Below are 10,836 nucleotides of genomic sequence, written 5' to 3' on the forward strand. Positions count from 1 at the left end.
GTGAAGCCACTTCTTTGTTATTTTAGCTGTGTGCTTAGGGTCATTGTCTTGTAGGAAGATAAACATTCAGCTCAGTCTGAGGTCCTGAGCACTTCATCCAGGATGTCCCTGTAGTTGACCGCATTCACCTTTCCCTTGATTGCAACCTCAATTGTCATCCTGTTCCAGCAGCTGAAAAACACCCCCACAGCATGATGCTGCCACCACAATGCTTCACTGTTGGGGCTGTATTGGATAGGTGATTAGCAGTGCCTGGTTTTCTCCACACATACTGCTTAAAGGTCAAATAGTTCTATCTTGGTGTCAACAGACCAGAGAATCTTATTTCTCACCGTCTTGGAGTCCATCAAGTGATCTTTTTAGCAAACTCCATGCAGGCTTTCATGTGTTGGGCTGTTCTGCCAAAAAGCCTCAACTGGTGGAGGGCTGCAGTGATGATTATAACTTTCTCCCATCTCCCGACTGCATCTCTGGAGCTCAGCCATAAAAGAAATTCATATTGCCTGTTGGTATTGTGGTAGAAATATGTAACATGAACGTAGAAATTATTAAATAAAAATATATATTTATATTGTCTCATTTGGTGACAAAATTGATCATGAACGTAGATATTTAACAGGGAATGAACTAGATCTTTCAGCAGAAAGTTTAAAAGAAAAAAATAACATAATATTTTATAATATTTTCATACAAATAATATTTGTAAACTAATAACTTTTAAACTAATGAAAACTTTACTATATTTAAAATGATAAATCAAGTTACTTAGGTGTATAGAGTTAACCAATACTTATTAATCACAATGCTTATTGCAAATGAATCAGAATTTTGAAACATAACTCAGATTACTTTGAGTAACAAAAATATTTGAGTTTTTAAAGTTTGTACCTGCAATGTTCAATACACCAAAATATTATTAGCAACATGAAAAAGTAACCTGAACCCATGATTCAATTCAATTCATCTTTCAATCACATTTTTCAAGATTGTAGCAAATCAGCTTGACAAGAAGAAAAGAGAACATAACAACATAAACAACCATATCAGTATTTCAGATCATGGAACATTTCAGCAAATCAGGCAGGCAGGAGAAAAATGCTATAAAGCTAGTGTAATTATAAAGCTGATTCAGATTAGTGTCAATGTCGATGCTGAAATTAAGTTTAATACAAATGCCACTTTCAAAGGACGATACAGTGAAGAGCAGCTCCAGCATGATACGTTCATATGCAGTAGATGGCTCACTATTATTTCCTGACTGTAATCATGTTTTTAATGTTGGTTTGAGCATATGTTTTTTTTTTTTTTTTTTTTAAGTATGAATAAACAGAATGGCGAAGGCAGTCCTTTTGAAGTATTTGCAGAAATTATTTTAAATTACAGTTGTTCTTATTTGTTTACCCAAAATGCAACAACATTCAATTAGGAATTACTTGAATACATAAATGATAAACATGTTTAAATAGACACTGTGTCTTTGTAGGACAACAAATCAAGATTAATTCATGTTAGCATGGAATTATGTAGGAAACATTTTTATTTTATTTTATATAAAAAATACTATTTTATGTTGTTCCAAAAATAGATGATGTGATAAATTATTACACAAATAATGTTTTATTATTATTATTATTATTATTATTATTATTATTATTATTATTATGTGTACACTATCGATCAAAGTTTGAGGACAATTATTTTTGTTCATGTGTTTTTTTTAAAGAAAATTGTTCTGCTCATGAAGACAGCATTTATTTAATATTTATATTTATATTGTTATTGAATGAAATTAAAATTTTAATTATTACTCTAGTCATTATTGCTTTTATTATTGAGATTATTAATAATAATAATAATAATTAATATTAAAGTGATTTCTGAAGGATCATGTGACTCTGAAGCAGTGTTATTTTTGACAGCAAATTTTGATTTAGTTTTAGTCTTAGTCTTTTGACTAAAATTCCATTTTAGCTTTAGTCATATTTTAGTGTTCTGACTCATTTTAGTTTTAGTCGACTAAATTTACTTAGTTATATTTAGTTGACTAAAATATATTTGGTTTAATTTAAGCGAAGTTTAATTAAATATTCTATACATTTACTTAGAATTATTCTAGATTAATTCATGTTAGAGTGTAATCCAGAGTGGATTCATGTAGGAAACTTTTTTTTTTTAATTTATAGATAAAATTCTATTTTATGTTGGTCCAAAAAAATAGATAATGTGTTAAATTATTACACAAATAATGTCATTTTTATTATTATGTGTACACCACCGGTCAAAAGTTTGGAGTCAGTTTTTTTTTTCATGTTTTTTTTTTAAAGAAAATTATTCTGTTCAATAAGGCAGCATTTATTAAATAAAATAATGTTAAATTGTTAAATATTTATACTAATTTTAAATAACTGATTTTAAATTAATAATAATAATAATATTATTGTTATTATTATTATTATTATTAGTAGTAGTAGTAGTAGTAGTAGTAGTCGTAGAGTGATTTGTGTGAAGACTGGGGTAATAAAGTTGAAAATTCATCTTTAAAATGTGGAATAAATAGTTATTAAAATATGCTGGAAAAAATGCTTCAAAATCTGGAATAAACAGTTATTAAAATAGCTGAAATAAACGATTGAATTAAATGATGAACTACTTTAGTTATTTTATAGTGCAATAACATTTCACCATTGTACAATTTTTATTGTATTTTTGATGAAATAAAATGCATTTTCCCCAAGCTTTAACCCCAAACTTTTGACCGCAAGTGTAATGTTAATTTATTTTTTGAATCAATGATATCACTTAGTGAGTAAAAAGTTTATGTAAAGCCAAGTTTCAAAGGTAAAATGTTTCTCTTCCTTCTGGGTATACAATGAGTTGGACTTGTTTAAGATATCAGAGCACTTAATCTTAACTTCATCGTAAACTCGTTCACATCTCAACAGCAGTATTTGTTTTAAAGATTTTTCCTCAAGATACAGCATACTCACAAAAGCTCGAAAACAGTTTTTTCCCCTGAAGAAAATGTTCTTTTTTTCAGGAATGTGCTTCTGGTCTCTTTGTAATAACTATTTAGTCAGTGACAGCCTCCTACTCACTGAGTCACGTTTCATTTTTATCTCTCTTTTTCATGTACTGTAAACCAATAACCAGCTTTTTGACAGCACGGGAAAATCACATTATTTAATACAGTTTCAAAACAAAAATCCCCTGTGCTTTTTGTGTGTGTTTTTCCTTCAAATAGGTTAGTAATCAATAGAACGTTGAAGGTGTCATGCAACTGGAATTTCCTATTTCCACACCAATTGCAAGGGCTCGGCCATTGATGACACTCCTCACAATAGACAATTGTGACACTAATGCAATCATTAGTCAAGAAAAAAACATGACACTCTTCACAATAGACAATTGTGACAATAATACAATCATTAGTCAAGAAAAAAATATGACACTCTTCACAATAGACAATGTAGGTGCTTTGTCCAAAGCAGAATATATTTTGTTGGAGAATAATGTAAGACGAGAACAGCGTACTTTCTGAGAGACAATTTACAAAAAGAAAACAGTATCACAGTCATCAAGAGAGTGAGGGAATCTAAACACCCCTAGGGAGCACACTATTGAGCAGTAAACAAGAGTTTAATACTAGCAACCTATATTTTAGAAACAGTATTGCCAATACAGTATAACATGGTCCATTTTAAAGCTAAAAAAACTAATAAAAATATAAGCAAGTCCATGCAAATTTCAACCTTTTCATGAAAAAAAGTTTTTAGCAAAATAGAGTGTTTTTTGTGTAGGCTTGTATTTTACAGGACTGAACAAATACTCAAAAATGTCCATCAGTGTTCTCAAACTATTAGATTTGATTTACCAAAGTCACAAAAGTGGCAATTTCACATCTGTCACATCCATAACAGAGAGACATCACTTTTAACAAAGCTTTTTTCTCATAAATACAAAAATGTAAACCAAAAAAAAATCAATAATTTTTGTTCTATAAAAAGCCAGCACTTTTTCTTTTGATGAGCATTATTTCTTTTGGGTTGTGCAGTTTAATTCACAGAATTTCTACAAAGTATGATGTATACTGTAAACTTTTTGGGTCACATCCATAACGCATGCTTATTTTCCTCATTTAAAGTATCAAAAATGTTTACAGATAGAGGTTGAGATTTTTCAGATCCCTTAACTTGGTGGTCAGTTGTTTTGTAAAATATAAACAGTTGTTTCAATATAATGTTAACATATACTTTCTCTGTGAATTTATGTTTTGAGTTTTTACAGCAAATGTCACATCCGTAATGCTGGACTTGTTCACTTGTTTATATATATATATATATATATATATATATATATATATATATATATATATATATATATATATATATATATATATATATATATATATATATATATGAATAAGTCCAGCATTACACGCAGTAGGTAGTGCTGTCGCCTCCCAGCAAGAAGGTTGCTGGGGCGCTGGTTTGCGCCTCAGCTCAGTTGGCGTTTCTGTGTGGAGTTTGCATGTTCTCCCTGCGTTCTTGTGGGTTTCCTCCGGGTGCTCCACTTTCCCCTACAGTCCAAAGACGTGGTACAGGTGAATTGGGTAAGCTAAATTTAACTGTAGTGTATAAGTGTATGTGTGAGATGGAGAGAGATGGGTGAGAGATGGGTTGCGGCTGGAAGGGCATCCGCTGCGTAAAAAAAACACGCTGGATAAGTTGGCGGTTCATTCCGCTGTGGCGACCGTGGATTAATAAAGGGATGAATGAATGAATATATATATATATATATATATATATATATATATATATATATATATATATATATATATATATAAAAACAAGTCCAGCATTATGGACTTGTTAAGTCCATAATACATACAGTCCATAATATATACAGTATTATAACACTGTGTATATATATATTAAAATTATTAGCCCCCCTTTGATTAAAATTTTTTTTTTTGACATCCCAAATGATGTTTAAGGATGATATTTTTTTTCTTCTGGAGAAAGTCTTATTTGTTTTATTTTGCCTAAAATTTTTACAATTTTTATGTACCATTTTAAGGTCAAAATTATTAGCCCCCCCCCCCTTTTTTTTTATTAATTAAAAACTGCTTTCATTCAATTTTTTTTTTTTTAATATAACAAATAAGACTTTCTCCAGAAGAAAAGAATATTATCAGACATTCTGTGAAAATTTCCTTGCTCTGTTACACATCATTTGTGAAATATTTAAAAAAGAAAAAATTTAATTCATATATATATATATATATATATATATATATATATATATATATATATATATATATATATATATATATATATTCTGCCTTGATTTTGTTTTGAACTACAAACTACCATAACTAATATTTCAATAGTGGAACAACTTTAATGATCAGTGAACCTTTAATGATTAAATTAAATTAACATTTCTGAATTTCAATGGATATTTCTATTACCCAAACATTATTAAATACACGCACAAAAGCATACACAAAATACACTCACTGGCCACTTTATTAGGTACACCTGTCCAATGCAAACTTCTGATCAGCCAATCAGACGGCAGCAATTCAGTACAATTAGGCATGTAGACATGGTCAAGACGATGGTAGGGTCATACTTTGGCATCAACTACATGAAAGCATGCATCCATCCTGCCCTCTATCTACTGTTCAAGCTGGTGATGGTGGTGTAGTGGTGTGGGGGATATTTTCTTGGCACACTTTGGGACCATTAGTTCAAATTGAACATTGTGTCAATGCGCCATGTCATAAAACTTCAATCATCTCAGCACTGTGGGTCCTGATTATCATGACCCTGATGACCACTTTTTTAAAGTCTCCAATTACCAGCAATCGACAGAAGGAGGTGCTCTGTCATCAATGCTTTGAATCTTAATCTCTCTACACTCAGATGTCTTTCTAAAGATATATATAAATATAATTACAACTCCTGCAAAGTGTTTTACTGGTAGTTTCGGCTTAGCCAATATTTGTTTTCCCCAAGCATGGGTCTTCTACCTTTTTCAAATTAAAATGTACTAGCAATTATAGGACAATGGGTTCTTTCTCCCACCACCCCTCCCCTCAATGTAACCATAAGGCAAAGGTTAATCAAAGAGAAATAGGAAAACATATTTTGGTGCTTGATCATGATAAAGATAACAAGTGTCATCTGGTTTGGGAGTTTATGTTGTAGTGTGCATGTGTGTGCCAATAGTGTTGTCCCTAAATGTGTACAGCCTTTGTGAATGTATAAACATAGAAAATGATTCATTATTTTCTAATGTTGGGGTAATTTTAGAAAAAGTCATCAAACTTCAGTATAAAAACATTGTTTAGTTTTTTCTGTTGTTAATATGATGCCCAGGTAATTTTTTATTAAATCAACAGCAGGGTTAAATTCTTGAGTCTTTGGAGTTGGTTAGTTTATGCTATGTACAGTAATATACACAAGAATTGGATTATAACTGGGTATCTTAACCTTAACACGTGAATCGCATATATATTTTATTAGTCAGTATTTTTTAAGGTAAGTACAAAAACTGTAACCATTTCTTGAACATGGGGAGGGGAGCTAATTTGTTTGTAAAAAACTGAATGGTGAAGAATGTTTATTCATTCATTCATTTTCTTTTCGGCTTAGTCCCTTTCTTAATCCGGGGTCTCCACAGCAGAATGAACAGCCAACTTATCCAGCACATGTTTTGCGCTGCGGATGCCCTTCCAGCTGCAACCCATCTCTGGGAAACATCCATACACACTCATTCACACTCATACACTACAGACAATTTAGCCTACCCAATTCACCTGTACCGCATGTCTTTGGACTGTGGAGGAAACCAGAGCACCCGGAAGAAACCCATGCAAACGCAGGCAGAACATGCAAACTCCACACAGAAACGCCAACTGACCCATCCGAGGCTCAAACCAGCAACCTTGTTGCTGTGAGGCGACAGCACTACCTATTGTGCCACTGCTTCGCCGTGAAGAAAGTTGTAGGTCTTAATTTAGTTGAAAGTTAGTTATTTTGATCAGTTTGCTAAAAATAATAATTGAAATGATCACTGTTACACAATAAAAAGTGATTAGTTGATGTTACATAAAGTGAGTAAACCCATAGCTTTTAAATCAATTTATTGACCTTAATTAAAAAATTGAGTAAATCTGTTGACTTAAAGTTATATCGATTATGTCGTCAATTTAACCCATATATGGTAAAAATAAATATTTTAAAACTATTTTAAAAATACATTTTATAATTTAATATTTATTTTATCCTCCATATGTTTCAATTCAAGAAAAATATATTCACAAGTAACATTTACAAATCTTTATTTGCACATCATCTAATCAACATACTTTTCAAAAGTTCATATCCAAAAACTTCAGTGCTGTCTGATAATGTCTTATACACTACAGATCAAAAGTTTGAGGTCAGTACAAATTTTAAATGTTTTAAAATAAGCTTCTCCTGCTTACCAAGGCATTTATTTAATCAAAACTATAGTATAAATTGTAAAAATTGTGCAATGTTATTGCACTCTAAAATAACTCTTCAAAAGTTGTTTATAAATACAATTTAATAATTTATTCCAGAGATTTTAAAGTTGAATTTTCAGCTTCATTACTCGTCTTCAGAGTCACACGATCCTTTAGAAATCACTCTAATATTAATTATTATTATAAAATAATAAATAAAAATAAAAGTTATTTAAAAGTTTAATAAATAGTTATCATAAATATTTTTTTTTACATTTAATAAATGCAGCCTTGATGAACAGAATAATTTTCTTAAAAAAAAAAACGGACCCCAAACTGTTGACCGGTAGTGTATATATATAGCCCTCCTGTTTTTTTTCTTTTTCAAATATTTTCCAAATGTTGTTTAACAGAGCAATGGATTTCTCACAGTATTGCCTATAATATTTTTCTTCTGGAGAAAGACTTATTTGTTTTATTTCTGCTAGAATAAAAGCTTTTTTTCTTTAAACGTTTAAAATGTTTTTTTTTACTTGACACATTTTGACTATCAGCTGATGTCACAAATGATGCTTGATTGAGTAACTACTATTTTCTTTTTTAATTATATTTGCAAAATACTGATGCAAATAGAGGAGAGTCATTGTCTCTTGCACAGCTTTGAAAACACCATGTCTGTAAGACAAACTGGGTTTTTGTAGTACAAAGTTTAGTATTGCTTTTAGCTTTTCTCCAAATCTTGTTTGATTCATTTTAGAAAATGTGGATTCCATGTTGCTTTTACTTTCACATATGTGAAAAAACTTGTTGCAGCAATAGATGACGTTTTATATTAAGTGTTTGTCTAAATATAGAAATATTTTGATAGTCCATCATGTAACTGTGTGAGTAAAAAATTCCCATAAAGCCTATAGGTTATAAAACTAAAATTGTTATCTTCCTTCTTAGTTTAACAACGAGTTGGTCATGTTCAGATATTAGAGTGTCTAATCAGAGTTTATTTAACTTGCATTACTGTAAACTCATTCTCATTTATTCAGTTTTTCTTTAAATAGTTTTCCTCAAGTTATGAAGGTCCCTGCAGTACAACTTAAATCTTTTAATGGACTCTGTTTCCTCAAATGATTGAGCTTTATTCAAGTTCTTTTATTCAGTTTGTTCAGTCTTTACAACATATTATCAAATGTAGCCAGAAGCAAATTCTTGAGAAGAAAGCATTTTCTTTGTCTTTAACAAGATCAACTCATTGTTAAACTAAGAAGGAAGAGAATGCTATTACCTGTAAAACCTGGGCTTTACAGGAACTTTGATCTTATATAAAAGCTTTTAGGTAAATGAATTAACTTTTTCCCCATGATGTGTCCGGCTTCATTTTTATACTTATATTTATTTTTGTCAGTGATAGTCTCATAAATTCCTACTGACTGTTGAACTTTTTGTTTGTAAAGGCAATGTACTTTGTAAAAATAAAAAAACATCAAGAAATGATTTACCAACATTTAGTCAGCACCTGAAAAAATGATTCTTCACAACACTGTACAAAAATATGCAAAGATTTTTAAAGATACTGTTATGAAACCAAATTTTCAAGTTTGTGTATTTGTTGTTGTTCTTCTTCCCCATCTTCATCTTTGTCTTCTAAAGATTTACCATATCAAATGTCTAAACTCATGTCCAGTTCACTATTGACAATCAGTCTGATCCACAGATCACACTTTCAACCAAAACTTTTATTTCAAAATAGGCTTAGACATTTGTGTAGAAAGCCGTTCCCTTAACATTTCACACAAAATGAAATTAAAGTCACACAGACTTACATAGAATCTTATAGAATTCAACTAGGGCTGTTTAGTTTAAAATTGTAAATGACCTTAAATGGTTAAAAGGTTTCCACACAAAGTGAACTAATGACTTTCTAACACAGTCAACTATTTAGGTTAAGAATGCATTAGAGGTGTTCACAAAACTGCATTTACCTATTACCACACTGATGGCATAATCTCTGTCATTGATGACGGTCTACACAATAGATAATGCACTCATCAACCCTAGGGGGTTTACACCATCGCTGGTGTCACAGCATCACAGACAGATAGATGTGCAAGTTTGACAAGTTTGATGGATGGCATGTAGATCTGGTTATGGTTAAGTAACTCTTTGTCTTCTGATATGCATGCTATGCAGAAACATGGAACAGGGAACACTGAAGACTTGATCATTTGCTGGAAGTGGAATGAGGAACACAGGAGACAATCATCCAGGGGTAACGCTCTTGGTCCAGCTCCAACTCCCACTGGCGTTCTGGCACACTGAGCTCCCACAATATCTTTCTTCGATATTAGCACTACTCTGGCAGCTCCAGTGTGCATGCATCCACCCAAATTAGTGCCAATGAGATCCAAGTGCCCACCACATGTCCAGAATGGCTGCCACCAGTCCTCCACTTCCCAAGATAACCAGAGACACTTCTGCCAGCCACTTATTGCCAGCATCAGAGCTCTAAGAAGGGCCACAGAGGTGTTACCAGAGCCAGAGCCATCAGACCTGCCAGAGCTTCCTGAACTGCCAGTGACCTCAGATCCTCTAGTTCCTCCTGAGCCAGAGCATCTAGACACGTTAGAGGCCACAGAACCAGAGCTGCCTGACCCAGGGTCTACTCAGCTCCCCACTCCAGGCCCCTCTCAACTCTACCAACTATAACTTATGGATATAACAATTGCAACTTAAAAAAGAGAGCGTAAACTTATTGCCTTATATCGAAAAAATATAGCTTAAGAGGGCAAACAATTTTGACCAGTTTTTTAAATTAAAAACTGCTTTTATTCTAGCTAAAATAAAACAAATAAGACTTTCCCCAGAAGAAAAAATACTATCAGACATACAGTGAAAAATTCCTTGCTCTGTTAAGCATCATTTGGAAAATAATAAAAAAAGGAAAAAAAATTCAAAAGGGGGCTAATAATTCCAAATTCAACTATATGTAACTGACATGCTACTGATATGACAACTGACATAATATCATCAAAATGTCATGCCTAGATTTCAATATTCATGAGGATTGATTACTTAATAACTAGCATTTTAGATTTCTACTTAATATCAGTATTGTACATTCAGATGCTGAAAATATGTTTCCATTGTATGTTTTGGTGTCTTTTTTTAAAGTGTGCATTTGGTAGAACCACATTTTAGATAAAATGCATAAGAAAACTCATGAGGAATGATTTTGTTTTACATTTACATGTTGAAAGTAAGTTATTTTGATCAATTTGCTAATAATTTTTGATATGATCACTCACACTATGAAAAGTGATTAGTTGATGTTACTTAAAGAAAGTGAG

The sequence above is a fragment of the Danio aesculapii genome, chromosome 14, assembly GCF_903798145.1.
Source record: "Danio aesculapii chromosome 14, fDanAes4.1, whole genome shotgun sequence".
NCBI classification, from domain to species: domain Eukaryota; kingdom Metazoa; phylum Chordata; class Actinopteri; order Cypriniformes; family Danionidae; genus Danio; species Danio aesculapii.